This window comes from Cherax quadricarinatus, chromosome 61, assembly GCF_038502225.1.
Source record: "Cherax quadricarinatus isolate ZL_2023a chromosome 61, ASM3850222v1, whole genome shotgun sequence".
Lineage (NCBI taxonomy): Eukaryota > Metazoa > Arthropoda > Malacostraca > Decapoda > Parastacidae > Cherax > Cherax quadricarinatus.
Genome location: NC_091352.1, coordinates 21,282,254 through 21,295,215, shown reverse-complemented (window position 1 = coordinate 21,295,215; position 12,962 = coordinate 21,282,254). Strand labels below are relative to the sequence as shown.

The window sequence follows — 12,962 nt, the reverse complement described above, 5'->3', positions numbered from 1 at the left end:
CAAGAAACGTAACTGATAAATCTTTTAAAATTGCTAGAAATACTTGTATTACAATCCAAAAAGGGACAACCAACCTTATTCAACTAAAAATATGTTGGTTCTCCCTTACCGTGAAAACTTGGTTGATATACCTTCTCTTCTTAAGACTTTTAATATCAAAGTTGTATTTAAATATCTTGATATAGTAAAAAAACTTTTGATAAAGAATTCCCCCCAAAATGCTGATGGATGTGTCTATAAGATTCCTTGTAAAATTTGCGATAAAGTTTATTACGGTCAAACTGGTAAAAGTCTCGGACTAAGATTAAAACAACATAAATATAGCATTAGAACTGGACAAGATTTCAATGCTCTATTTATTCATGTGAGAGATTTTAACCATCCAATTGATTTTCAAAAACTTGAGAAAGTAGTATCAAGAAAGTCCATGGTCGACAGGAATGTAATTGAATCTTGTTTCATAAAAAGCAGTTTTGACAATAATATGAATATTTCCTTTGTTTTATATAAATTAGATCCATTTATAATTAATAGAATTTGGGAAGAATTTAATAATACATTGGACAAATAATACTATTGGACAAATAAAAAAAACTAAAATTCATAAATCTTGGGCAGAACAGTTAGTTCGTGGGTTGTGTGAAGGACCTGTCTAGTTGGGCCAGCGGGCCTGCTGCAGTGTTCTTTCTTATGAGTCGTGCGTCAGGTGTTGCTTTGTTGTGGAATGTGATAGTGAGGTGTGGTCTAGACCCTTTATATGCCTTCCTTTGATGCATTACTTTTATTGTTCCTTGATAATGTGAGTAGACATTGTGAGTAGTCACGAAAGCACTTGGAATTTCACTACTCTTTCACTGTGGTTGTTTTGCATATTTTAAAATCACCTGTTTACTGTGATCGTATTGCATATATATATATATATATATATATATATATATATATATATATATATATATATATATATATATATATAATGTCGTGCCGAATAGGCAGAACTTGCGATACTGGCTTAAAAAGCAACGCTCATCTTGCCATATAGGACAAGTGAAAATTTGTGTATGCAATAATTTCGTCAAATTTTTCCTGAACCTAACGAAAAAAATATATTTCGTTGTGTTTGTTTAGTATTAAATTATTGTAAACAAATCTAAAATATATTTAGCTGGATTAAGCTAAAATAAATTGCACTTGTTATAATAAGGTTAGGCAAGTTTTCTAAGATTCTTTTGGTGCAAAGTTAAATTTTTTTACATTAACATTAATGAAAAAAATATATCTTTAAATGTACAAGAGAAAATTTTAGAAACGACTTAATTTTAAATGAGTTCTTGCTAATTTACCAGTTTTACATATTCGGCACGACATATATATATATATATATATATATATATATATATATATATATATATATATATATATATATATATATATATATATATATATATATATATATATATATATATAAATTTATTATTATTATGAAGGTAGCCACAAAACGTGTGACTGCAAATATGTAAAAATACTACAGTGAAAATTGGAAGTAAAAGCGTTCCCATTTCCTATTTTCTCTGTGGTATCTTCTCGAGGGACGCCCCTTGACGTTGGTGAGGGGCTCTTGATCTAAGGAATTGGATCTGTACTCCGGTTCCCTGAACTGAGCCTGAATACCGTCCATCCCCGCCACATACACTTTATACTCCTACGGGTTTACCGCTCCCCCACAATTATAATTCACTGTGGTATTTTTACACACGCACACGCGCGCACACATTTATTTATTCTTGTTGGAAACCTCTTGACCATTTTTAATTTTGGTACTTCCTTTACCAGGTGACTGCTATATGCTGGTGCTTCATACTGCATGATAGGCCTAATATATGTCGTGTACAGAGCGTCTGAAGGCAGTTCTGATATTTGCTAGTCTCATGTATTCTACAGATGTTATTGTATTATGTGAATCTTTGGCGATATATTAAGTCCCTGGAATTGATCCTTACATCAGTATCCATGATTATATGGCGTCAGGCCCTATAGCTCTTGATATGTTTATCTCGGTTATTTGTTTCATTACTTCCTTGATATATGAATTCTATCCAATATATACTGATTAGCTTTTCAACCTTGCATTCTGGCATCATCCCTGTTTCCTCAGTGAATACCTCCTTAAATCTTCTGCTTAATTGCTTGAGTACCCCTTACTGCCTCGTCTGTTGTACTTCTTGGTGTTTTACAGTCATCTTCCTTATGTTAGTGAGTAGTAGTTTTGGCTCGGAATTGGTCTGTGCTGCTATGTCATTCTCAAACTAGCTTTTAGCTTTAATTATCCTTGCATTGTCATGCCTCACCATTCAGCTTGCCTCCCTATTCTACTTGCCTTCCTCTCTATTCTCTGATGTCCTCTGTGTTTTGTGCTCATGTTTTGTCTCCTTTAAACCTATACCTGTTAACAGGTCATGGTAGGTAAGACACATAGGCAACACTTTGGCAACTTAATTCTGAAACGTACAGAAAGTAGGCAGGAGCAGTAGAGATGTGAAGATGATTTAATCAGTCCATCACCCTTGAAGTGGTAGATTTGAGGTTGTCAGTCCTTCAGCCTGGAGAAGAGTTCTGTTCCATAGTCTGAAACAATCTGAAGGCGCAAGCGACAGTGTGGAGACTTATATACTGTCGGAAGAAGAGGTGCAGAGTAGCAGAAGAGTGAGAATGTAGTCAGTGAGAGGTCACGTTCCTCTCAGATCCAACAATTCTCACTTTTTAACAGGTCTTGTTTCTCCCTTTGTTCTCTCCTTCGTTCATTCTTGTCTCCTCTTGTTGCTCTGGTAGTAAGAAAATCACGGAAATCTTCTACTATACGAGTCACTGTTCTCTGTGCATATTCTTTTGTAACAGTTGATGAATGAGACACTAGTGCAACATTTGGGTATCTTTATGGTGGAAACGTTTCGCCAACCAGTGGCTTTCTTAGAGAAAAACGATGGTTTCACCAGCCACTGACTGGTGAAACCTTTCCACGATAAAGCTACCCAAACGTAGCACTAATGTCTCATTCATTAACTTGTCGATAATCTAAGCCAAATATATAATTGATAAGTTTCCTTCACTTTTTATTATTTTTGTCACTGCCTCATCTTATTTCAATATGTCTGAGTGGTTTCATCCCTTCTCGTGTACATCCTATTTTCTTCACTCATATTTTAGTTTTTCTCTTGTTTTACCTATCTTTAGCCTAGATATCCTTACCTACATATTTTAAAAACCTTTCACACCGGCAAGTTTGTTGTCCCCAGTCCACTGATGATATCCTGTTCCAGTCGTTCATGACTCTTCAGAACTGATGGTTGACTCCAGGAGGGAGCTGGAAGGCACCCGGCCCACCACACAACTACGTAGGTACATGGTTGAAAACTTCGGTGGTTGGACTTGGTCTTGCTCTGGTCAGTTAGGTGACTCTAACACTTGCATAGCATGTGGGAAAAGGTCTGTTACAGTGCTCCTATTGCATCGTGAAACGCTAAACAGTACCTTTGACGACACTCACAGGGAGAAAACAGTTGTCCAGGTGGCCTAGTGGCTAAAGCTCCCGCTTCACACACAGAGGGCCCGGGTTCGATTCCCGGTGGGTGGAAACATTTCGAAGAGTTTCCTTACACCTATTGTTCTGTTCACCTAGCAGTAAATAGGTACCTGGGTGTTTGTCGACTGGTGTGGGTCGCATCCTGGGGGACAAGATTGAGGACCCCAATGGAAATAAGACAGTCCTCGATGACGCACTGACTTGCTTGGGTTATCCTGGATGGCTAACCCTCTGGGGTTAAAAATCCGAACGAAATCTTATCTTACATTACCTCCTACTAATGGCTTCAAAAATATATATGATAAATAACATTAATTCACCGCAATGACACACAAAATCTCGGCATAGTGTCGAATAAGTAGAAAACGGTAACATACACAAAATCTCGGCATAGTGTCGAATAAGTAGAAAACGGCAAATGTGGTACCTAACTTCACAGCAGAAGAAAGATTGGTAGTTCGAATTATAGATCAGTTATAGATCAGTTAGCTTAACCTATATTGTGGGAAAATTAATGTAATCAGTAACTGCCGAGGCTATTCTAACCCACGTTGAAAGACAAATTGATCAATGAATCTCAGCCGGTTTTACAAAGGGGCGTTCCTGCCTTACGAATTTACTAACATTTTTCACTAAGGTAGTTGAGGAGGTAGATCATGGTAACGAATATGATATTGTGTATATGGCCTTCAGTAAGACCTTTGACTTCCACGCAGGAGATTGAGTAGACACACACGGAATAGGAAGGGATTTTATTTTCCTGGATTCATGCATGGTTGACACAGGCAACAGCTACTTCGTAATAATGTTGGTAGAATTACCGACAATGTGCTAGGTAAAAGGACACATTTGTAACTGATAAATTTTATTGTGGCAACGCGTCGCTCTCCAGGATATTTGTCAAGCTGTTACGGATATACAGGGACACAGAAGATAAATATATACTCAACAGGTGAAATACGAAAGCAAAAGTACTAATTGGTCCATGCTGTTAGTAGTTGCAGTAGTAGTAGTAGTAATTGTAGCAGCAGCAGCAGAAACAACAGCAGCATCAGCAGCAGCAGTGGTAGTAGCAGTAGTACCAGCGGTAGTAGTAGTAGCAGTAGCAGCGGTAGTAGTAGTAGTACAAGTAGTAGCAGTATTAGCAGCAGCAGCAGCAATAACTCTTGGTTGCTATATGATGGAGTTCATTGTTTTGAAGGGAACTCTTGCTAATACCTAAGCTGCCTTTATTCTGTTTAATAGTGACTGTGAGTAAAGAACCCAGTTTTCACAGACATAAATGCCTTCAATCATCCTTAATCGCCATATCAAACACTGTGAAGCAGAATAAATTCAGCTTCGTCATCTCTGAAGTATTAGCACGAGTTATCCTCAAAGCAATATACCCAGCCATCACACAGCAACCGAGAGTTATCTCTACTGTCATTGCTGCTGCTACTACTACTACTACTACAATTATTACTGCTACTATTATTACTGCTACTATTATTACTGCTACTATTATTACTGCTACTATTATTACTGCTACTATTATTACTGCTACTATTATTACTGCTACTATTATTACTGCTACTATTATTACTGCTACTATTATTACTGCTACTATTATTACTGCTACTATTATTACTGCTACTATTATTTCTGCTACTACTGCTACTACCACCACTATTATTGCAATTACTACTACTACTACTACTACTGCTGCTGCTGCTGCTGCTACTACTACTACTACTACTACTACTACTACTACTACTACTACTACTACTACTACAGCTGTTTTCTGCTGCTGCTACTGTTACTGCTACTATTGCTACTACCACCACTGTTATGCAATTGCTACTACCACTACTACTACTACTACAACTACCAACAGGATGAGTCAGCAATGAATTATTACTAATATTCTTGACATTTTGTACACATTTCGAATTCAAGAGATTTTTACCTAGCGTAGCCTCAGTCTATATGTACAGTGTGTTTATGGCGTTACTTGACAACGAATGTGTCCTGGTTACCAATAATTTAGCTAAAACGTTAGATATATTTGAAAGATCGCTGTGTTCAGCACAAGGGTTTTACTAACGCCAGTGATCGCAGATTGTAGACAACGACGATCATGTAAATCCCTGCCGATTAATTTGGTTACATTTAGATTAACGATATAATCGTGGCTATTCCAGTGGACAACACAGATATTAACATTATTAATACTGCAGACATATGCTTATTGGCATGGATATGAGGATTTCTAGCTCCCTCTCACACACATATCTGCCATTAGGCCCGTGGCCTGGTGGAAAATCTCTCGTTTAACACGCTGAAAGTCCGGGTTCGATTCCCAGCAAGAGCAGAAACATTGAGCGAGTTTCCTTACACCGGTTCTCCATGTTCACCCATCAGTAAAAACGGATGTTAGCAGACTGGTGTGGGTCGCATCCCAGGACAAAACTGACCTAATTTGTCCGATATGTTCTGCATGACAAGCGACTTTCTGTATAGCAGTATGTCACTGATGTCAGCTAAGCCTGTATACCTTGTACATGTATTTGTAGAAATAAAGATATTACAGTATTTATTATTATTATTATTATTTATTATTATTGCTCATCTTCTCCCTGATGTGACATTAACTTTAGGTTCAGTTCCAGACAGACGTATGTCTTGCTTGCTAATTAAGTCTAATAGTAGAGACTACATTAAGATTATTTTACAACAGGCACAGGAAATATTAGTCAATTTAAAATCTGTGTAATATAAGTGGTAAATTAAATTGTTCACGGCTCTGAATGAGCGCTAAACTTTTTTTTTTTTTTTTTTTTGAAACCTGCCAACGGCGAAAGTTTGAAGCCCATCGGGAAATGCATTTTCTAGTAACTTGTCTGATTTCACCGATTCCAAGTCGTTAAACAATTTAAGTAAAATTTCCAATTTGCTCCTGTTCAGGCTAAACTTGTAGAAATATTAACATTTTGAAGCCGAGCAATAAGTGTTTTTCAGTAATTGAAAGGAAGTGAATATCACTTTATTCAATAAAATCACTTTAGTAGTGAAAGTTTGAAGCTGATCAGACTAGTCATTCTCAAGCTATGCCACGAGTTCCAGGAATTCCAGATGTTTTTAAGTAATTTTGCTGACAAACTCGTCTGCACAATAATCAAGACAATGATGCATCAACCAGTAAATAGTGATGCATCAACCAGTAAATAGTGATGCATCAACCAGTAAATAATGATGCATCAGCCGGTAAATAATGATGCATCAGCCAGTAAATAATGATGCATCAGCCAGTAAATAATGATGCATCAACCAGTAAATAATGATGCATCAGCCAGTAAATAATGATGCATCAACCAGTAAATAATGATGCATCAGCCAGTAAATAATGATGCATCAGCCAGTAAATAATGATGCATCAGCCAGTAAATAATGATGCATCACCCAGTAAATAATGATGCATCAGCCAGTAAATAATGATGCATCAACCAGTAAATAATGATGCATCAACCAGTAAATAATGATGCATCAGCCAGTAAATAATGATGCATCAACCAGTAAATAATGATGCATCAGCCAGTAATTAATGATGCATCAGCCAGTAAATAATGATGCATCAACCAGTAAATAATGATGCATCAGCCAGTAAATAATGATGCATCAACCAGTAAATAATGATGCATCAGCCAGTAAATAATGATGCATCAACCAGTAAATAATGATGCATCAGCCAGTAAATAATGATGCATCAACCAGTAAATAATGATGCATCAGCCAGTAAATAATGATGCATCAGCCAGTAAATAATGATGCATCAGCCAGTAAATAATGATGCATCAGCCAGTAAATAATGATGCATCACCCAGTAAATAATGATGCATCAGCCAGTAAATAATGATGCATCAACCAGTAAATAATGATGCATCAACCAGTAAATAATGATGCATCAGCCAGTAAATAATGATGCATCAACCAGTAAATAATGATGCATCAGCCAGTAATTAATGATGCATCAGCCAGTAAATAATGATGCATCAACCAGTAAATAATGATGCATCAGCCAGTAAATAATGATGCATCAACCAGTAAATAATGATGCATCAACCAGTAAATAATGATGCATCAACCAGTAAATAATGATGCATCAACCAGTAAATAATGATGCATCAACCAGTAATTAATGATGCATCAGCCAGTAAATAATGATGCATCAACCAGTAAATAATGATGCATCAACCAGTAAATAATGATGCATCAACCAGTAAATAATGATGCATCAACCAGTAAATAATGATGCATCAACCAGTAAATAATGATGCATCACCCAGTAAATAATGATGCATCACCCAGTAAATAATGATGCATCAGCCAGTAAATACTGAAATCGACCAGAAGATGAAGGCTGAAACATATTTATCGAGAATGAAAAATTAACGCTATTCATAAAATGGGCATATCTGCACCTATTCACTTTGAATTTCACTCTTTGCAATTGTCAAAATAAGCAGCATCTATTTTGAACTTTTTGAACGTTTGAAGCCATTATACAGTGTGTTTTAGAAGTCATCGGAACCATTAAAAAATGCACGAAATGGGTTCAACAATTTTGGTCTTAAGGGGCCTGCAAATGCCAGGTGTTCCAAAAATCTTGCCCTTTTTACCATGCACAAGCGTTGCAAATTGATATCCACTGATTATAACGTCACATTCTTTTATTTACAAACATTGCAGCTTTAAAAAATTACCGATATCCTGCTAGCAGTGACACCAACCACACCTTTTATAACTACTCCCAAACACGCAAGGATCAAACTCCATTTCACGCGTCCCCAAACAATGAGATTGGAGTGTAGTGTGGCTGTTATCATCCCTAATTGTGTCCTGCGTGAATGCAATCTCGGTATTGAAATTCTATTTGTGTTCGCTCCAGGACCAGTAGGCAAATATTTTTTCAAGTGATTAATTTTTCTGTGAACTCGGTTACTTTATATATATATATAATATATATACACACATATATATATATATATATATATATATATATATATATATATATATATATATATATATATATATATTAATGTCGTGCCGAATATGTAAAACTGGTCAGTTAGCAAGAACTCATGTAAAATTAAGTCCTTTCTGAAATTTTCTCTTATACGTTTAAAAATATATTTTTTTCATTAATGTTAATGTAATTTTTTTTTAATTTTGCACCAGAAGAATCTTAGAAAATTTACCTAACCTTATTATAACCCAACTAAATATATTTTATATTCGTTTACAATAATTTAATACTAAACACACCCAGTGAAATATATTTTTTTCGTTAGGTTCAGAATGATTTTGGCGAAATTATTGCATACACAATTTTTCACTTGTCCTATATGGCAAGATGAGCGTTGCTATTTAAGCCAAGATCTCAAGTTCTGTCTATTCGGCATGACATATATATATATATATATATATATATATATATATATATATATATATATATATATATATATATATATATATATATATATATATATATATATATATTAATGTGTGTGTGCCCCGCGGACTGGTGGCTACAGTTCTCGCTTCACACGGAGGGTCTGGGTTCGATTCCCTACAAGGGTAGAAACACTGGGCGTGTTTCCTGACACCGGTTGTCTGTTCACCCATCAGTAAAGTGGATACTGTGGTGTTAGTTGACTGGTGTGGGTCGCATCCCGGGACAAAACTGACCTAATTTGCCCGAAATGCTCGGTCATTGATGTCAGCTAGGCCTGTATACCTTGTATATTCAGTTGTAGAAATAAAGTATTTCCCAGTAAAAATAGGCTTTAGACAGGGATGTGGGATATCATGGTTCTTTAATATATTTATAGATGGGATTGTAGAAAAAGTGAATATTCTGGTGTTGGCAAGAGGTGTGGAGGTAAAAGATAAAGAATCTAACACAAAGTGGGAGTAGTCACGATTGCTCTTTGCTGATGACACTGTGCTTTTGGGAGATTCTGAAGAAAGTTGCAGAGGTTAGTGGATGAGAATTCGTAGTTCGGAAATTAGGAGGAGGTGCAGGATTACCAAATCTGTTATCACGAGGGATGAGGAGGGGTTGTTGAGGTGGTTCGGTTATGTAGAGAGGCAGGAACAAAATAGAATGACTTCGAGAGTGTATAAATCTGTAGTGGAGGGAAGGCGGGGTAGGAGTCGGCCAAGGAAAGGTTGGAGGGAGGGGGTAAAGGAGGTTTTGTGTGCAAGGGGCTTGGACTTTCAGCAGGCATGCCTGAGCGTGTTAGGAGGGTATGGAGACAAATGGTTTTTAGGACTTGACGTGCTGTTGGAGTGTGAGCAAGGTAACATTTATGAAGGGATTTAGGGAAACCGGCAGGCCGGAAGTGAGTCCTGGAGATGGGAAGTGCAGTGCCTGCACTCTGAAGGAGGGGTGTTAATGTTGCAGTTCTATAACTGTAGAGTAAGCATGCCTCTGGCAAGACAGTGATGGAGTGAATGATGGTAGCTTTTTCTTTTCCAGGCCACCCTATCTTGGTGGGAAACTGCCGATGTGTTAGTAAACATCGTTTAATAATAATAATAATATATATTATATATATATAATATATATATATATATATATATATATATATATATATATATATATATATATATATATATATATATATATATATATATATATATATATATATACACACACAACAATCCGACCGCATCCCACCAAGGCAGGGTGGCCCAAAATGAAAAACAAAAGTTTCTCTTTTTAAATTTATTAATTTATACAGGAGAGGGGGGTTACTAGCCCCTTGCTCCCGGCATTTTAGTAGCATCTTACAACACGCATGACTTACGGAGGAAGAATTCTGTTCCACTTCCCCATGGAGATAAGAGGAAATAAACAAGAACTAGAAAGAAAATAGAAGAAAGCCCAGAGGGGGGTATATATATATATCTATATATATATCTATATATATATATATATATATATATATATATATATATTTATATATTATTTTTTTTTTTTTTTTTATCACACTGGCCGATTCCCACCAAGGCAGGGTGGCCCAAAAAAGAAAAACTTTCACCATCATTCACTCAATCACTGTCTTGCCAGAAGGGTGCTTTACACTACAGTTTTTAAACTGCAACATTAACACCCCTCCTTCAGAGTGCAGGCACTGTACTTCCCATCTCCAGGACTCAAGTCCGGCCTGCCGGTTTCCCTGAACCCCTTCATAAATGTTACTTTGCTCACACTCCAACAGCACGTCAAGTATTAAAAACCATTTGTCTCCATTCACTCCTATCAAACACGCTCATGCATACCTGCTGGAAGTCCAAGCCCCTCGCACACAAAACCTCCTTTACCCCCTCTCTCCAACCTTTCCTAGGCCGACCCCTACCCCGCCTTCCTTCCACTACAGACTGATACTCTTCTGAAGTTATTCTGTTTCGCTCCATTCTCTCTACATGTCCGAACCACCTCAACAACCCTTCCTCAGCCCTCTGGACAACAGTTTTGGTAATCCCGCACCTCCTCCTAACTTCCAAACTACGAATTCTCTGCATTATATTCACACCACACATTGCCCTCAGACATGACATCTCCACTGCCTCCAGCCTTCTCCTCGCTGCAACATTCATCACCCATGTTTCACACCCATATAAGAGCGTTGGTAAAACTATACTCTCATACATTTCCCTCTTTGCCTCCAAGGACAAAGTTCTTTGTCTCCACAGACTCCTAAGTGCACCACTCACTCTTTTTCCCTCATCAATTCTATGATTCACCTCATCTTTCATAGACCCATCCGCTGACACGTCCACTCCCAAATATCTGAATACATTCACCTCCTCCATACTCTCTCCCTCCAATCTGATATTCAATCTTTCATCACCTAATCTTTTTGTTATCCTCATAACCTTACTCTTTCCTGTATTCACCTTTAATTTTCTTCTTTTGCACACCCTACCAAATTCATCCACCAATCTCTGCAACTTCTCTTCAGAATCTCCCATGAGCACAGTGTCATCAGCAAAGAGCAGCTGTGACAACTCCCACTTTGTGTGTGATTCTTTATCTTTTAACTCCACGCCTCTTGTCAAGACCCTCGCATTTACTTCTCTTACAACCCCATCTATAAATATATTAAACAACCACGGTGACATCACACATCCTTGTCTAAGGCCTACTTTTACTGGGAAATAATTTCCCTCTTTCCTACATACTCTAACTTGCGCCTCACTATCCTCGTAAAAACTCTTCACTGCTTTCAGTAACCTACCTCCTACACCATACACTTGCAACATCTGCCACATTGCCCCCCTATCCACCCTGTCATACGCCTTTTCCAAATCCATAAATGCCACAAAGACCTCTTTAGCCTTATCTAAATACTGTTCACTTATATGTTTCACTGTAAACACCTGGTCCACACACCCCCTACCTTTCCTAAAGCCTCCTTGTTCATCTGCTATCCTATTCTCCGTCTTACTCTTAATTCTTTCAATAATAACTCTACCATACACTTTACCAGGTATACTCGACAGACTTATCCCCCTATAATTTTTGCACTCTTATATCCCCTTTGCCTTTATACAAAGGAACTATGCATGCTCTCTGCCAATATATATATATATATATATATATATATATATATATATATATATATATATATATATATATATATATATATATATATATATATATATTATATATATATATATATTATATATGTATTTATATATATATATATATATATATATATATATATATATATATATATATGCTTGTACACGTATGTGTAGTGTGACCTAAGTGTAAATAGAAGTAGAAAGATGCACCTGAAATCTTGCATGTTTGAGACAAAAAAGACACCAGCAATCCTACCATCATGTAAAACAAATACAGGCTTTCGTTTTATATTCACTTGGCAGGACGGTAGTACCTCCCTGGGTGGTTGCTGTCTACCAACCTACTACCTATAATATATATATATATATATATATATATATATATATATGCAATGGAATCGCAGATATGCGATCTTAATAGTGTAGAAGACGCCACATGGGAATGGAAATCTTTAGCTATACATCTTTTGCACTCTAGTGTGTCGTCAGGTGCTGTTCAATGTTGCAGGACAGGACTAGGAATAAATAGGAAAGGTTATTCTGGGGCGAGGCAGATGCATATCAGCGACTTGTATATGGAATCCTGAGACTAGATTCCTTCAAGATGTCCTCTCCAATAAAGCTAAGTGGTTCTGATACGTTGACAATGATTCTAGATATTCTAGAAAACCTAAGTGAATCCCTCTTGGGGTGTAATCACCTAAAACTAGTTGCAATTACTAAATTGTAATCTCTGCTTTCAGTCACTTAA

General features: G+C 36.8%; 1 protein-coding gene across 1 annotated transcript in view; it reads right to left on the bottom strand.

Moving 5' to 3' along the window:
- LOC128699483 (neuronal growth regulator 1-like) overlaps positions 1–12,962 on the bottom strand; it is an 824,012-nt gene that overhangs the window by 163,049 nt on the left and 648,001 nt on the right. The gene's annotated exons all lie outside the window — the stretch shown is intronic.